The sequence below is a fragment of the Hypomesus nipponensis genome, chromosome 22, assembly GCF_054491055.1.
Source record: "Hypomesus nipponensis isolate SF chromosome 22, ASM5449105v1, whole genome shotgun sequence".
Lineage (NCBI taxonomy): Eukaryota > Metazoa > Chordata > Actinopteri > Osmeriformes > Osmeridae > Hypomesus > Hypomesus nipponensis.
The window spans coordinates 1,383,287-1,401,341 of record NC_140382.1 but is presented as its reverse complement, the minus strand read 5'-3'; the positions used below and the strand labels follow the sequence as shown (position 1 = coordinate 1,401,341).

The 18,055-nt window shown below is 42.3% G+C and overlaps 1 protein-coding gene and 1 long non-coding RNA gene across 4 annotated transcripts in view; one reads left to right on the top strand and one right to left on the bottom strand.

Moving 5' to 3' along the window:
• mcc (MCC regulator of WNT signaling pathway) overlaps window positions 1–18,055 on the top strand; it is a 334,586-nt gene that overhangs the window by 105,842 nt on the left and 210,689 nt on the right. The window lies entirely within an intron of this gene.
• LOC146235952 (uncharacterized) lies at window positions 9,275–10,562 on the bottom strand. Of its 2 annotated transcripts, XR_014741016.1 has the most exons (5): window positions 10,336–10,562; window positions 10,154–10,224; window positions 9,707–9,895; window positions 9,516–9,618; window positions 9,275–9,324 (listed from the first exon to the last, which is right to left on the bottom strand). It is a non-coding gene; the product is annotated as an uncharacterized LOC146235952 (long non-coding RNA). The 2 variants fall into 2 exon arrangements; XR_014741017.1 differs by lacking the exons at window positions 9,275–9,324; window positions 9,516–9,618 and having other exon boundaries at window positions 9,812–9,884.

Sequence of the window (18,055 nt, the reverse complement as noted above, 5' to 3'; positions counted from 1 at the left end):
TGAAAATTAGTCATACGGTTCAAAAGTTGCGTGTGTAAACACAAGTCCAACTTTGACCCATTGGTGGCGCTAGAGTGGTCTAATGGGAGACATGAAACTTGGTGTAGGTATAGAAGAAACTGTCCTTAATGAGTGTGCCAAATTTCACAAAAAGTTGTCGATGGGGTCTAGGGGCTGCCATTGACTCCCATGGTACAAGAATTACAAATAATAAAACCACCAATAACAATAGGTTTCCTCCTTACGGAGGAATCCTAAATATAACTGCAAGCAGTAATGGCGGATTCCTCCAAACACTGCGAACCATTGAAAAATGTTTATTTTTGACAAATTGTAACTGTATAGAAAAATGTATGCTGCAGAATTACCAATGGCATACCAAATCTGAAATGCAATACCATCAAGATCCACAAGGGCCTTTATTTCAAGCCAGTAAGTGAAGGAAGGGGGCTTGGTGAGCTTATCCATTCCAGAAAGCCTTGTATCTTTATGCATTAAGGCGTGGCCTGTAGCGCCACCTATGGGTAATGGTGGACCATTTGTGGTGTGGTAGTTACTCTTGGCCTATACTATTAATGTTTCAGGATTTTAAAAACTTTTTACCATTGCATATAAAATCGGAAATGCAATACCAACAGGATCCACATGGGCTTTGGGTAAAGTGTGGTAGTTACTCTTGGCCTGTACTGTCAATGTGTCAGGATTTGGAGACCTTTTTACTATTGCATACAAAGTAGGAAATGCAATGACACCAAGGTCCTCAAGGGCCTATGCTGATATTCAAGGAATGAGTGGGGGCTTGGTCAGCCCACACAGTCCTGATATGTTGCGTGTGTGTCTTGCCAAGCCCGCGCGTGTCAAGGGAAGAATGAGTGTCTGAGAATTTGGAGCATGCGCGGGGAGGAGCAGGGGACACATTTCATTGTAAATTTCCCTAGAAATTAGCCAAGCATGCATGTTTCAAAGATTCACCAAAAATCGACCTTTCATCTTAGAGTCAACTTTTTCTCAGATTTGCGTACTAAACATTCTCAAGAGTCTTCATATGAACTTGTTTGACTGGCTTACGTGTAAAGCATTGCGAACCATTGAAAAATGTATATTCTTGACAAATTGTAACTGTATAGAAAAATCAATGCTGCAGAATTTCCAATGGGATACCAAATCTGAAATGCAATAACATCAACATCCACAAGGGCCTTTATTTCAAGCCAAGAAGTGAAGCGCTTTAATCTTCACAAGAAGTGAAGTGCTTTGTGCTTTAGGGCGTGGCCTGTAGCGACACCTATTGGTAATGGTGGGCCATTTGTGGTGTGGTAGTTACTCTTGGCCTATACTATCAATGTTTCAGGATGTTTTTAACTTTTTACCATTGCATACAAAATCGGAAATGCAATACCAACAAGATCCACATGGGCTTTTGTTAAAGTGTTGTTGTTACTCTTGGCCTTTACTATCAATGTTTCAGGATTTGGATAACTTTTTACCATGGCAAACAAAATCTGAAATGCAATACCATCAAGATCCACATGGCCTTTGCAAAAGACCAAGGAACACTCTCCTGAAATGTTGCGTGTGCGTCTTGCCAAGCCCGCGCGTGTGTCAAGGGAAGACCTATGGGTAATAGTGGGCCATTTGTGGTGTGGTAGTTACTCTTGGTCTATACTATCAATGTTTCAGGATTTTTATAACTTTTTACCATTGTATACAAAATCGGAAAAGCAATACCAACAAGATCCACATGGGCTTTTTGTTAAAGTGTTTCTTTGCCTATACTATCTATGTTTCAGGATTTTGAGACCTTTTTACCATTGCATACAAAATCGGAAATGCAATACCATCAAGAGCCACATGGGCCTTTTTTTCAAGCCAATAAGTGAAGGGAGGGGGCTTGGTGAGCCTATCCATTCCAGAAAGCCTTGTATATTTGTGCTTTTTGGCGTGGCCTGTAGCGCCACCTATGGGTAATGGTGGGCCATTTGTGGTGTGGTAGTTACTCTTGGTCTATACTATCAATGTTTCAGGATTTTTATAACTTTTTACCATTGCATACAAAATCGGAAATGCAATACCAACAAGATCCACATGGGCTTTTGTTAAAGTGTTTCTCGGCCTACACTATCAATGTTTCAGGATTTGAGACCTTTTTACCATTGCATACAAAATCGGAAATGCAATACCATCAAGAGCCACATGGGCCTTTGCTAAAGACCAAGGAATGAGTGGGGGCTTGGTCAGCCCACACTCTCCTGAAATGTTGCGTGTGCGTCTTGGCCGCGCGTGTGTCAAGGGAAGGCTGAGTGTGTGTGAGATTTTGGAGCACGCGCGGGGAGGAGCAAGGGAGACATTCATTGGAAATTTGCCTAGAAATTAGCCAAGCAAGCATGTTTCAAATATTCACCAAAAATCGACCTTTCATCTTACCGTCAACTTTTTCACAGATTTGTGTTATGAACATTCTCAAGAGTTTTCATATGAACTTGTGATTGAATCAGAGTATCAGTTTTTGAATGGCTGATGTGTAAAGCATAATTTTAGCGTTAGCGATAAGTTCAATTTGCTTTATATCAATCATTTTTTGAGATATGAATTTGCCTTTGCACATGGTAACATGTTGTAGTGTCTTCCTCCGATCTACCAAGTTTAGTGTTGATATCTCAAAGATTTGCTGAGACATGACTTCACATCCTGTTTGGCGGCTTTTCTGATGAATTTGATTGGCTGTACCGGACAGACGGTTATGAGGATCAAAATTCCTTTGATAACTTTTGTGAGGCTTGGTCTGAAGATCATCTCTGGTGATTTTGAAGAAGATATGACAAAAATTGTAGGAGGAGTAGGCTTTCAAAGGTTTTTGATAAAACCGGAAATGGCGGGAAATCTATATAACCGGAAATTAACGCCATGGTGTGCGTTGAACTCGGCTTGATCCAGGGAATCCAATGGTACCTCATTTTTGAAAATGAGTCATACGGTTCAAAAGTTGCGTGTGTAAACACAAGTCCAACTTTGACCCATTGGTGGCGCTAGAGTGGTCTAATGGGAGACATGAAACTTGGTGTAGGTATAGAAGAAACTGTCCTTAATGAGTGTGCCAAATTTCACAAAAAGTTGTCGATGGGGTCTAGGGGCTGCCATTGACTCCCATGGTACAAGAATTACAAATAATAAAACCACCAATAACAATAGGTTTCCTCCTTACGGAGGAATCCTAACTACCAATTACAATAGGAGCCTCGCAGCTTCGCTGCTTGGCCCCTAATAATAATAATAATAATAGGTGCCTCGCAGCTTCGCTGCTTGGCCCCTAATAATAATAGTAACAAAATGTGCCTTGCAGCTTCGCTGCTTGGCCCTTAATAATAATAATAACAAAATGTGCCTTGCAGCTTTGCTGCTTGGCCCCTAATAATAATAATACTAACAATAACAATAGATGCCTCGCAGCTTCGCTGCTTGGCCCCTAATAAAACTAATAATAACAATATAACTGCAAGCAGTAATGGCGGATTCCTCCAAACATTGCGAACCAGAGGGTATCGAGTACACGCAGCAAGTTTGGTGTGAATCCATCAAAGATTTTCTGAAATACGACCCAACTTCCTGTTTGCTGGCTTAATGGCACATTTTGATTGCCTGCAGGGGGCAAACGGTTTCGAAAATAAAAAAACCATGTGAAGCTTGGTCCGAAGATTTTATCTGGTGAAGATTGGACAACATTTGTAGGAGGAGTAGAGAAAAAAAGTTTTTCAATTAATTCAAAATGGCGGCAGCATCAATTCGGCTATTATCACAAGTTATGATGTATCACACACAGGATGTCCCAACATATCATAAGACAAAGGAATCACTTAATAAAAGCAAACAAAGCAACAGTTGTTGGCCAAAACACATTTTTGCTTCCTGCGGCCACGCCAAGTGATCACATGACACCAAATTAATTGGACAGCCTCAGAAGAGGGTTCCAAGTCATCATATTAAGTTTTGATTTCTCAAAGATTAGCTGACATATGACCCAACTTCCTGTTTGGTTGCTTTGTTGCCGATTTTGATTGGCTGTACCGGACAAACGGTTTTGAAAAACAAATATCCTTTGATAACTTCTGGGTTATCTTCTCGCAGCTTCGCTGCTTGGCCCCTAATAATAATAATACCACCAATAACAGTAGGGTTCCCTCCTACCGGAGGAACCCTAAAAAGAATAAAACTAACAATAACAATAGGTTTCCTCCTGACGGAGGAACCCTAACAATAGGTTCCCTCCTACCGGAGGAACCCTAATAAAGCTGCAAGAAGCAATGTGGTGGCCAAGCAGGTTAGATGACCTAGAAGAAACTTTTGACATCTAGTGACTGTGGTGTACCTGGCTTCTTTTGCAGTGGCTTACAGTCTCGCTAAACAGAGAATCAGAGACATGACAAGCTTGTCAGCTTTGGCTGGATTCGAACCTCTGACGTTGACGTTTCCAGGACACCAATTTATCCTAGTGAGTTATTCTCAGTTCTGGAAATCACAGATTTCAGTTACTGGGTAAAAATATTAGCAGTTCTTCCTGTGGAAAGCGTGGTCAGATTTGGCCCAAGTTTAAACAGCTGTAATTCAGTTATATGTTGACATGTCACATTTATTGTGGTCTGATAATCTGTACCAAATAAAGGGGAAAGTTTGATATTCACCAAAAACTTTTATTCATTCATTCAGAATGGCAGCCACATCAATTCAGCTGGTATCACTATTTAACATGTCAGACACGGGATCGCCCCCTAGCGGTTAGATGACACAACCTTTTGTGGACCTCTTTGAACAGGGTCCCGAACACCTGTACCAAGTTTGATGTCAATTCTGCAAATATTTCCTGAGATATGATTTCACTTCCTGTTTTGACGGCTTTATCGCCGACTTTGATCAGCTTTACCGGAAAAACTGTTTTTAAAATCAAAAACCATGTGAAAACGTTTGAGAGGCTTGATCTGAAGATAATTGGTGCCAATTTTTTTGCTTGTTGCAGTGCCACCAAGAGGTGAAATGGCATGACCTATTTTGGACTTTTTTAGAACAGGGTCCCTAGTTCCTATACCAAATTTGTTGTCAATGCAGTAGAGGTGCTGAGATATGACCTCACTTCTTTTATGGTGGCTTGGTTGACAAATGTGATTGGCTGATGACTTTGATTGGCTGTTCCAGTCAAAAAGTGTAGAAAATCAAAAAAAACATGTGATGTCTTTTGTGAGGCTTGATCTGAAGATAAATAGTGCAAAATGTTTGCCCATTGCAGCGCCACCTAGAGGTGAAATGGCATGACCTATTTTGTACTCTAATCTTTTATTTTCTTAGCTTCCATTTATTATGGCATTTATGGCTGTAATGTAGTGCTCAATACATTTGTTCAGAATATACAATTATGAAATGAATTGATTTCAAAAGATATAGCGAAGAAACACTCAGCCATGGGCTACACAAATCACCTAGGAAACAATGTTTCCATGTTGTGTTACGTGTATTTTGATCGTATTGTCTGGGTTAGCAGCGACGTTCTTAGTATGAATTTTTAATATGTGGTGTCGAAACACCCCCAAATACGTGCATAGTAGCCTACATTCAGGTAGTGTCTATGGGAACCAGTTGATTCAGTAGAAGCCAAATCAAAATGTTACCTGAAGGCCAACATAGTTAACAAATACGTAACGATTTAGCTAGATTTTGTGAGCTGGTATAGCTGGCGGTGTAAATCAACGGGCTTTCTTGTGCACGTATTTTTGCTCTAGTGCGATCGAATCCCACTTCATGCGAGCCTGCAAATGTTTTATTTTGTCTCCATTTATTTTGTCGTGAATAGTAGTCTAATGTAGTGCGCACTTAGCCTAAAGGCCTACTTTCATATTTGCTGCGAATATGAGATCCGACTTAAAAATTGTCAGTAATATTTGTGAATTTGTGACGAATTTTGTGATAGAGGCAGATTGATAGGTGCACGCACAGCTGGGGAACCAGTTAAATTGGACAGTTGGGACGTAACACCGGTCTGTACCTTTGTCACGCCTTCAAATTTGCTGCGCGTTGCTCTATGTACTTCCACAGAATTACAAAGAAGAACATTTTTCTGGCATATTGAAAATGGACTATGGGAATAAATTCAGTGTTCCAGACTGTACAGGGAATGCTGACACTTTTCAGAGTCTTCCTAAGGAACTAAACACTCAATGGGCTGTGTCAATGTGTAATTGAGGGCCGAACTGCACAGGGATCTTCTACGCTCCCTGCAAACACGTCCAGTTGGGGCCCACATGGGCCTCACTTGGGCTAGTTGGGCTTCGGTAGGCCACGGGCTCAGAGTGGGCTTTGTTGTTGGGCCACACATGGGCAGTAGATGGGGAAAGTGGGCTCCAGCTAGGCACTCCTAAGATATTCCAAATTGATTGTCCCTTGTGCTGCCTTCGGGTCACATGACCAAAAGGTTCATAACGAACCATCGTTGTGTTTACCCAATTTTACCCAATACAAAAGCTTTTTTTTTTTTTTACCTTCGCAATGTGGGGGGTCTGAGACAGCCCAACGGTTAAAAGAAAATGCTTCACTTTGTTTTAGTATGAGGTAAAGTTGTTGCAAACGACGGTGGGTCACAATGACTGATGGGTCAGAATGACCCGAGGAGAACACAAGGGTTAAGTCAGACATGGATGCTATTTTTAACAATATAGCCACTGGGCTTGGTCCATTTTTATACACATTTTATTAGGCTATTAAGCTATTTAGAAGGGTAGCCATAGCAATTTCATAGTCTTAAGCACCATACTACTTATAACAGACAAGTTTGCTAACGGTTTATCCACAACATTTTCAAACCGTAAAATACGCAGTGCACACTCCATTGTGCAGTGCACATCTGGAAATCTCCGCCCACATCACAAGCTCAAGAAAGAAGTCTGCCCAGCAACAACTTTGCCGCCTTTGAGAAGTACTTTGAAGCTGTCCATTGGATCCTCAACAGTTCTAGCTCAAGTTTGAGACGGTGTCGAGTGGACTAATGGCAGGTAAGAATCTGCCTACATGTATAATAAACAGGGGATGATTTGATTTATTTTTTTACCGCATAATGTTAACCAAAAGCTTTTTTGGAGAGTTAAGAGGACAGGAACTAGCAAGTTTTTAGCGAATGTGAAACAGTGAGGTAGCTAACCTAGCTAGCTTTAGCTGTGTAGCTAGCTCGCTAGTTTGGGCAATTAAACCTGGTTAAAGCATGTCGTTGAACAGACGACTTTTATTTATTAAGTCAATATCAAGCATATTTTGAGCTTATTTTGAGTGGTTGACTTAAAGATATTGTTTAGAATGATTTGTTGTGAACTTGTTAGCAAGGCAGTCGAACAGGCATGGTTAACAAACTGTTAAAAAAGCGGTAAAATGCAACTTCTCCGCTTTTACCAGCTGGTGGCATTTTAATGTTTGCACTTGTTGTATTTACTGCAAAAACAATGATGAAGTCCATGTGAATGTCAGCAAAGTTTTATCAGCTAGGGTTTCTATCCATTTATATTCTCACTTCCACAGGGCTGAAGTGCTGAGGCTACCATCCGTGTGTCGTTTTCCTACTGCATGCTTGTTTTTTGTTTGTTGCCTTCCCTTCGGTTTTCTCGAACGTGCCTGAGTACTGCTGAATCATTGACTGGGAGAGAAATGGATTTATATCAGTGGTCGGTGAATTAGGTGATTTCGTCTCAAGTTAGTTGTTTGGTAATGGACTTGCACCAGAGAAAATTAGACTAAGGGCGCGTTTACACGGAGGACAAGCGCATACGCACTGTTTATATATATATTCATGCGGTTTGGCCTTTCATTTACACGAAAATTTAGGTTTTATCACGGAAAACGATAATTTCTAAAAAAACTCCAGCCAGAGTGGAGATTTCTGAAAACTCAGTTCTTGTGTTTGCGTGTGCACGAAACAGACTTTTAGGTTCTCAAACGTCACAGTATGCAACTAAAAATGCATCACGTCGTGAGCGTACTATGTTTACATTTAGTTTGCCTACGGATCATGGATTTATGTGGGTTCATGTATACAGAAACATTTTTTTAAATTATCTTCTGTGTACATCTTATGTCTACACTGTGTACACTACGGCTGTCAAAATTGCTCAAAAATGACGTTCAAATATTCCCTTAAAAAAAACATATTAGAATATATTCGAATTTCTGGTTGCGCATTAGGTAGGTCAATAACAGGACAAGTTAAAACAACAAAACATAACTACTTGTATACTGTAGGTAGGCCTAATTTATTTAATTAACATATTTGACAAATTACCTACACAAAAATAAGTAAATGAACTAATGGCCAAGACCGCAGACCTTGGCCTCTAGATCGCACACACACAGTCTTTCTTTCTCTCTCTCCTGCACCGTCGCGCTCTCTACGCATAGCGGTGTAAAATGAACGACAACAATAAACAAATGCTGAGTTCTGATCAAGAGTTTTGTGCGAGCAATATAAGGTTTGCGATTCTTGTCCCAAATATGGCAGACTTCATTCAGTGATTGAAACAAATATGAATTACATTGTAATTACATTACAAGTTTTACAGTATAGAACCGACATTGAACACTCTGAGCGAGCTGTGCTGTGGTAAACATGGAGATGCCCAGCTAACACAGTTACGTTGCCCTTACGTTGCCGCAACGTCACTCGTTGACCAAACATACGTTGCCGCAACGTCCTTGGCGACGTTGCGGGACCGTGCATCTGTGGGGCGCCAGTAGGTTGCCGCAACGTCATCTTGTGACGTTGCCAGTCCGTAACCGCAACGTCGTGGCAACGTTATTTTCCGAGGTTGCCAGTCGGTAACCGCAACCTCCTAGCAACGTAACTTTCCGACGTTGCCAGTCCTTAACCGCGACGTTGTCGCAACGTTATTTTCCGAGGTTGCCAGTCGGTAACCGCGACCTCTTAGCAACGTTATTTTCCGACGTTGCCAGTCCGTAACCGCAACCTCCTAGCAACGTAATTTACCGACGTTGCCAGTTTGTAACTGCAACGTTAATTACTAACCTATATTTCTCAGTTCTATTGCTTATATTGGGGCGATTCATATGCAGACCTCATTTGCCCCAAATGCTACTTGTTCTTGCATAATAGGCTACATAGCCAACTTCAGGAGGACTATGTTTGTGTGGTGTGTTGCCTAACTCAAGCTAATCATAAACAAGGCAGCATTTCCATGTAACATTCAGTCATTTTATTTCAAACCAAGTGCCAGTGAATACTGTGAATGAAACAGTGAATGAAAATCTTCTGCCAGTCCCCGCTACAGGTCCTGTCTGTTGGCCCTGACAATGAAGCACAAAATAAGTTGGTGTCCTATCAACATAATTGCACGTATGAAAGGGGCTATACAAGTCATAAAAAAGAAGAATCTAGAATAATATACATCATCAAAAAAATATTATGGGATTCTAGTTTTTGGTCACATAGCCATGTGAAAGGTTGGATTGGGAAGCTGCCATCATCATTCATTCACCTGGCTTGTTTTGAATGGGCTGCCGGGGCGTGTTTGAGTGTCTACGCTGTGAGGAGCTCCACAGCCTTCTCTCCCAGTCCCGTCTTCCACTTCATCACAGCATCTGCAATTAGAAGTCATGAACTTATTGTTAGCACCAATTTGAACGTTGAACACGTAAGCCATAGTTCACAACATCTTAAAACACCTACCACTCTTTCGGAACTCCAGCACCTTAAGGCGCTCCTCAAGGTCTTGGAGTTCAGCCTGTGTTTGGGCCACCTCTAGGTCCGTAACTGGCACCTCTTCAGCATGTTGGCCCTGTCGTCGCCTGAATAGGAGAGCCTCTCGCTGGTTCTCCTCCAATGTCTCCATCTTCTGGAACATAACCTGTAATGTGTCTGTCAGTAAAGACAAGTAAAACAAGTTTACAAGAGTTAACATGATTGGCATACACTGTGGTTCTTCTAGATTAGCTGTAACATTGATGTAAATAACACATGTTACCTTGAATGGCTGTATACAAAGCATTTGTAAGACAACATTTGTTGTTTTGACAAATATGTATCCCCCTGCCACGATCAGAACAACTTAAGTATGCCTTACAATGAGTTGGCAATGATATTGAGAACCTTTGAGTGTCTTATATTTGCACTTGCCTGGCTGCCAGCTGTTTTCCTGGACCCCATATGGGTTCTCCTCCACCAGACCAGAGTTGACACCTAGGAGTCTGGTGATGCAAAAGTTTTAAGTCATGCTTTTGCTTCAAAACATAGCCTTTAGGGTTGCCATGGTTCATACAATTATTGTCACTGTTAAAAACGGTCATTCATTACTTTACCATCATTTCCCAGGGACACAGTGCTAGGCCGTGTGACGGTGGTTGGATACTCTGTACAGAAATGAAAGTGGAATGTAGTTTAAGTACATAGTATTAGCATTTTGATATAAATATAAAAGGATCAGCATCGCACATGTGTGATCGTTCGAAAGCAGGGCCCCACACAGCGTAGCGTCGCACATGTGTGATTCTGAACATTACAACCGACTATTTTCCGATAGACAAACAATGTGACAAACGCTATAGTATGGCTTCAAAATGTACAATTAGTAGGCTAACAAGTAACACTAGCAGGTAGGAGCATTGCTACGAGTATTATGCTAGGTTGCTAGGTAACGGAAGCTAATAAAAGCTACCTAGCTGCCGTTTTGGAAAAAACTCACTCGTGGAAGCGTCGGAAATATTTAGAACTCACGCATCTTAAGGTTAAAACGAATAAACTTATCCAAAAACAAATGGCATGTACAAATTGGAAGAATTAGTGACATGATACTTTTATAGACGCCATTGCTGTGCCGACTGATCAAAACGTGATCAGCCACGCTCTAGCTCCAAGTCTTCCAGGGCTAAATAAACTATTTTCGGACAAGGTTTTATCTAGTTCTGAACGTTTATTTTCACTGATTCTTTTGTGGGTGATTTGTGAGACGCTAAACTTTGTATGTATTTTCAGTATTTAACTTTCTGGAGGGTTTAGCCTAAACTCTACAGTACATTATACTAGCTTTACTACTAGCTAGTAGCTAGCGAAATCCTAACGTAAACAATGTTAATCTGAAACATATAACCAGGCTTAATAGCCTAAATTTCAAACCTATACGTAATAGCATGCTCCATCTGATTTCAGAAAATATGTTTATATATTTAAATCTATTTCTGTAAAGAAACTCACCTTTGAAGTAGCTAATTTCTAGTTGAAATCCATGCGTTCAGTTGCAAACTCTTTTCTGAAATCCCAGTTTTAGAGATGCGTTGAAATGGGCATGCGCAAAGTTGTTGCTCAGGGGCAGACTGAGCAAACCTAGGTTTTCTAAGGAAGAATTTTAATATTCTGTGATGACTTGTCTTTGGAAATAAAACTTGAGAATCGCTTGCCCTTTGGTCACATTTAACAATTTTGTATTACAAAATTATTGCAGCTCAGATTTGCATTGTGTGTCATACAGCTTTGGTGTGCTGGACAAAGAATGTACATTGATTGCTTTTGGTCATGTAAAGAATTAAATACTTAAATTTTAATATAGGCCTAAGGCTAAGAATATAAGAATTATATTCCAAATTCAGTCTTTTATTTATTAAAGCTATGTTCCTGCATATGAGAAAATTGATGACCATGCTGGGGCTGAGCTGCACAGGAATTACATACATTGTCTACATTTATACGTGCTGGGCGCAACATTTAATATTGTGTGATTGAAATTCATGTAGACTACGGCTACATTACAAAAGTGTCAGAACTGAGAGCAATCCAGTGTGATCTCTCCATGATAAACCACTGCACTTGAGATCCGTTGTCCTGCGACCAAAGAGCGACTTAACGGCAATTTAACCCATGGTACCAAAATTAATGTATCCAACCGACCAAAGTACGACATTGCGGCAACGTTGTCCACGGGACCAAAAAATAACGTAACCAGCCGACCAAGGTACGATGTCTGGCAATGTTGCCCACGGACCTAAAATTGACGTTACCAGCCGACCAAGGTACGACGTCGCAGCAACGTTGCCCACGGGTCTAAAAATAACGTAACCAGCCGACCAAGGTACGACGTCGCGGCAACGTTGCCCACAGGTCTAAAAGTAACGTAACCAGCCGATCAAGGTACGACGTCGCGGCAACGTTGCCTATAGGTCTAAAAATAACGTAACCAGCCGACCAAGGCACAACGTCGTGGCAACGTTGTCCATGGGACCAACTGGCAACATTCCGTTTATAACGTTGCCACGACGTTGCCAGAAGGTAACGTCGCGGGTTACCAACTGAGCACCTACTGGCAATGTTGCCGCAACGTCATGTGTTAGCTGGGTCTAGCCTCAAGTTGCTAGTTGTTGAATGGTAAGCTAACTCCAGCTTACATAGTTTACACACTACTTTAGCTGTAGGCTCAACAAGTTTACCATCAACTGACCAAAATCCGAAATATTTCCAGACGTCACTCTTTAGATTTTTTGGGGTTACAATCACTTTCTCTGCTGCGGTCAAGCTGGGTTCTGCACTTACTGCCATCTTCCACGCAAGTCAACTGTCAGCAGTGACGCTAAGGCGCGCCCACCCCCAAAGCAGACAGATGCGCTGTCGCTGCGGTTGTGTTATTTTTTTTTTTACATTCGAATATAAATTTTTCACATTAGAAATTCGTTTTTTTTTACCACTCTTGGAATATATATTCAAATTTAGAATATTTGTCGACAGCCCTAGTGTACACATATTTAAAAAAACGGATAGGCAGAAATATTCGTTTCTGTAAATACCCGGCCGGCTCAGTGTGTGGTCTAAGGAAGTGAGCCACGCGCGCAAATGACAGAAGATGATTTATATTTTTTATTTTTTGCTGTTTAGGTTATATTGGGCCTAGGAATGAGCGGGCTGGTAGGTCCATTCTGGAGAAGGGGTGCTAGTGCAAAGATTCATTCCTGATCCCCTGTATTCATAGCTAACAACTCAAATGTTTTTTATTTTTTTTATTTTTTGAAATAATGGAGTGTTCAGAAAGAACTCAAAGGAGGAAAATATTGGCGAAGGTGGATGAACACTCCTTGAAAAGGAGTCTATGATCGATGATTTGTTGGCACAGGATTCTGAAAAGGAATACCCACTGGGTACATTTGTTAGAGCATACTGAAAGTGAAGATTCCACTGACACTTTCTAAGATGCTTGTGATCAGAACAGTTTTGAGAATTCATCAAATAATTAGGAGATGAAAATTCCTCATATTTTTACGTATGATTTTAACATTTCCTCATTTGATGATTTGGATTCTGAAAACTGGGTGCCAGGTAGACCTGGTTGTGATAGTGACTGTGATTTGCATGGCGATGAATGTTCTGACTCGGAAGATGATAATGATGATGAGTCACGTAGGCTTGCAGAGTGGGCTGCAGAATTCAACATCCCTCAAACAGCACTGTCTGCACTTCTTAAAATCCTAAGGAGGAAGGGCCTTGATCTCCCAATGGATGCCAGAACTCTTATGTCCACTTGCAGATCCTGCAATGTGACGAATATGGCTGGGGGGTCCTTCAGCCATTTTGGAAAAGAAAATGCTCTCATAGCTGAACTAACATCTTAAGGACATTTAGCAAATTTGACTGATGCTCTCACACTTCGAATGAACATCTATGGATTTCCCTTATTCAATTAAATTCAATATTTATTTGTAATTGTCATAGAAAACAACAAAATGATGTTTAGAGCATTCAAACACTGCATAGTTTGACATAAAAGTGTAATACAAAGTGCAATATCCCTCCAATAAACTTCCCATAAATAACCCTTCTGTAAACCTTAGCACAATCAATACACGTAACAGTAACAATATTCAGTATTAGCAGCATTGTGAAGGGCTTTAACAACAGGGACGACCTAACAGAACATAACAACGGTGGAACAGTCAAGAGATGTGGAGTATTTTGTTATTTGTGCAACAATGCAAAGTCCAGTTCATTGTTATTGTAATTGGTGGATGTGGTTACTGTCCATGAGAGGGAGGCAGAAAGGTGAGGGGAGGGGGGGGGGCACTGTTCAACAGCCTCACAGCCTGAGGATACAGACTGTTGGTCAGTCTTGATGTTCTGGCCCGTATGGACCTGTACGTTCTACCTGAGGGTAGCAGGTGGAACAGATGGTGAGCTGGGTGGTGACGGTCCCGCAGGATGTTTTGCACTCTCCTCAGACAGCGGGTGGCGTAGATGATACTGATCTCGGGGAGAGTCGTTCCAATGATTCTCCCCGCAGTTTTTACCACCCATTGAAGTGCCTGCTGTTTAGCCTTAGTGCAGCTGGAAAACCACACAAAGAAACCATACGTTAACACACTGCTGATGGCACAGTTGTAAAGGTTTGCCATCAGTGGTTTCAGGATGTTGGCACTCCTCAGTTTCCTCAGATAGTAGAGGCGTTGTTGGGTCTTTCCCACAGCTAAGGCAGTGTGAGTACCCCAGGACAAGTCTTCAGACATGGTCACCCCCAGGAACTTAAAGTTGGGCACCCTCTCCACCCTCACCTCCTCTGCGTCAATAGAGAGCGTCTGATGGTTATTTTGTCCGCATTTGCGGAAGTCTACAATGATCTACTTGGCCTTTTTGATGTTCAAGACCAGGTTATTGCAGTGGCACCATGACGCCAGATGTTGCACCTCATCCCCATAGGCAGTACCATTGTTGTTGTTAATGAGACCGAGCACTGTGGTGTTGTTGGCAAATTTGACAATGAGATTGGAGGGGGAAGAGGCAAGGCAGTCATGTGTGTACAGAGTATAGAGCACGGGGCTCAGCACTCACCCTTGGGGGGCCCCGGTGTTAATGAAAAGGGTGGAGGAGGTGTTCTTGTCCACTCTGACCCTCTGCGTGCGATTAGTTAAAAAGTCAGCAATCCAGTTGCACAGTGTGGTGTCTAATCCAAGATAATTTAACTTGGTCCGGAGTTTGAATGGCTGGATGGTGTTAAAAGCCGAAGAGTAGTCCACAAAGAGGGGCCGTGCATAGGTGTTCTTCTGCTCAAGGTGCTCCAGTAGTGTGTGGAGCACAATGGCAATGGCATCCTCAGTTGATCTGTTCTCCCTGTATGCAAATTGATATGGATCAAGTGATGGTGAGATAGCTGCTTTAATATGTTTGATGACGAGTCTCTCTAGGCATTTTGCAGGAATGGGGGTAAGTGCCACAGGTCTGTAATCATTTAGACATGTGACCTTAGACTGTTTGGGGATGGGGACTATTATAGCGGCCTTGAAGCAGGCTGGGACCCATGATGTAGCCAGCGACATGTTGCATATGCTGGAAAAGACGTCCGCCAGCTCCGCAGTCTCTTAACACCTTTCCTGATGTTGATGCTGCGGAACACACATCTCACCTCGTGTGGTCAGGACCAGGGCGGAGTCCATGGGGGGTAGGGGGGCAGGACAGGGTCGGTGTTTTCCCTGTCAAAACGGGCATAAAAGAGGTTTAGGTCCTCAGCTTAGGTGGGACGGTCAGCCGAGGGAGGTGCGTGAGTCCGTGATGGCCCTGATACCCTCCAAGACCTGCCTAGGATTTGTGGCAGTGTGGAATCTGGCTTTAAAACGCCTCTTGTGTTGTTCTTTGGCAGTACTGATGCCCCTCCTTAACGCAGTCCTGGCTGCACTGTACGCCTCCGGGTCACCCGAACTAAAAGCATTCTTCCTAGCCCGTATTAGTTGTTGCACTCCGTTTGTCATCCAAGGTTGTTTGTTTGGGAACACACAGAATTGTCTCCAGCATGTTACATTGTCCACACAGAAGGAGATGTAATCCAAGACAGCGGAAGTATGGTTATCCAAGGTGTCACGAGTATCCGTGCCCTGCCCTTTAAATACATCCCAGTCTGTGTACTAGAAACAGTCTTGGAGCCTAGGGATAGCGTCCTCTGGCCATGTTCTCACTGTTCTGACTGTAGTCCCAGTACTCCTGATCCTGGGTGTATAACGCGGGTGTAGCAGAAGGGAGAGGTGGTCTGACACACCTAGATGGGGGTAGGCCTGGACTCTATATGCATCTGCTACATTAGTATACACCTGATCCAGGGTTTTATCTTCTCTAGTCACACACTTCACGTTTCGATGTAATTTGTGAAGAACTGATTTTAAATCTGTGTGATTGAAGTCTCCAGCTACTATAAAGACATTGTCCGGGTGTGCTACTAGGCTGTTGTTAATGCTGTTGTAAACGTGTGCCAGCACTAGCTTCTTACCGGAGTCCACAGTCGGGTCGGCTCTGTAGGCGGTGCGGCCTGCTAGCTCTATAGCCGCCTCTGGGATAGAACTGTCAAGCCAAGTCTCTGAGAAAATCAAGCAACAACAGTTGTTAAAGGCCCTCCGCGTAGTCATTTGTAGCCGTATCTCGTCGATCTTGTTCCGGATTGATTGGGCATTCTAAAGAAAGATGGTAGGAAGCTGGTAGGATGGTAGGAAGGTGGTAGGTTTCCGTAGCTCCACTATGAGTCTGTGGCCTATTCTGGGTAGGATTAAGGAAATTCTGTGTAATGTGTTTGTAATTGGAGTGTACTCAGGTGCATCCAAACCCGCAAATGTGCAAGAGTATAGAATTCATTGTAGATATGAAAGCCGTTTCTCAGAGTGGTATTGTGTACAACGGTGTACATTTCAGAGTGGCATCACCCGATGCTTTTATTTGTGATGCACCTGCTCGTGCCTTTCTTAAATGCTCCAAAGGCCATACTGGCTATTATGGATGTGAGAGGTGCACTCAAAAAGGCCAGTACATGAATGGGAAGGTGGTTTATCCTGAAATATCAGCAGAGCTCAGGACAGATGAGCAATTTGGTAGGCAATGCTATCAACAGCACCAACGGTCAGCCTCCCCCTAAATGATCTGGGTATAGGTTTAGATACCAGTTTTGTGTTAGATTATATGCACCTTGTGTGCTTGGGGGCAATGCACAAGTTAATATTTCTTTGGTTGAAGGATACGCTGAAATGCAAAAATCTATGAAGTTTTTTGTTGTAATGTCAGCATATATGGTTTCTATCAGGCAATATTTACCTATCTGTATCTATGAGAATTCATCTATGAGTCCTGCCTTATGTTCTACTGACAATTGTGACTATGCTGAGGAGATTTTGAAACTCTTTGTAACAGATTTTGCTGCAATTTATGGCATTGAATGTGTCAGCTATAACATACATTCATTGATCCACCTAGCTCAAGATGCACGAAAATTCGGCCCATTGGATAGTGTTTTCCCTTTGAGACTTTTTTTCAGCTTTTCCCTTTGAGACTTTTTTAGGTAAACTGAAAAAACGTGTCCGTTGGCCTCAAAACCCTGTCCAACAACTCGTCAGGCGGATCCCGAGAAGCAGAAAATGGCAAGCCAGAAGACCACATCAGTTTTCAGCCCACTTAAACAGCTCCACTTTTCTGGACAGCACCTGGTGGGAGTCAGGTGGCTGAGCGGTTAGGGAATCGGGCTAGTAATCTGAAGGTTGCCAGATCAATTCCTGGCTGTGCCAAATGATGTTGTGTCCTTGGGCAAGGCACTTCACCCTACTTGCCTCGGGGGGAATGTCCCTGTACTTACTGTAAGTCGCTCTGGATAAGAGCGTCTGCTAAATGACTAAATGTAAATGTAATATGGTAGGTGTGCATGTGGATAATGTTTTAAGTTGTACCGATACTAGAAAAGTTTTAAATATTGTGTATAGAGCGTGTGTTTGCACGTCTCTTAGTTGCCTAAGTGTGTGTAGTTCTAATAATAATCTTAAGTTATATAGCACTTTTCTTAACATTGTTGCCTTTACAGTCCTGGCTGAGAGTTGTGTTGGCACATATAAAGTAAGTGACCGTTATATGTGTTTCTTGCAGGAGGCTTAAAGAAAAACACCATGACCAGCCAAATCACCCGTAAAGATGCCGAGAAGGCGGTCTCCAAGTGGCTCATTGGTGCTAGGGACCGGGGGGGTAACAGACAGGCCCGACAGGCAACGCCTCAACAAGGACTTCAGGCCTTAGGCTCATCTTAGGTGT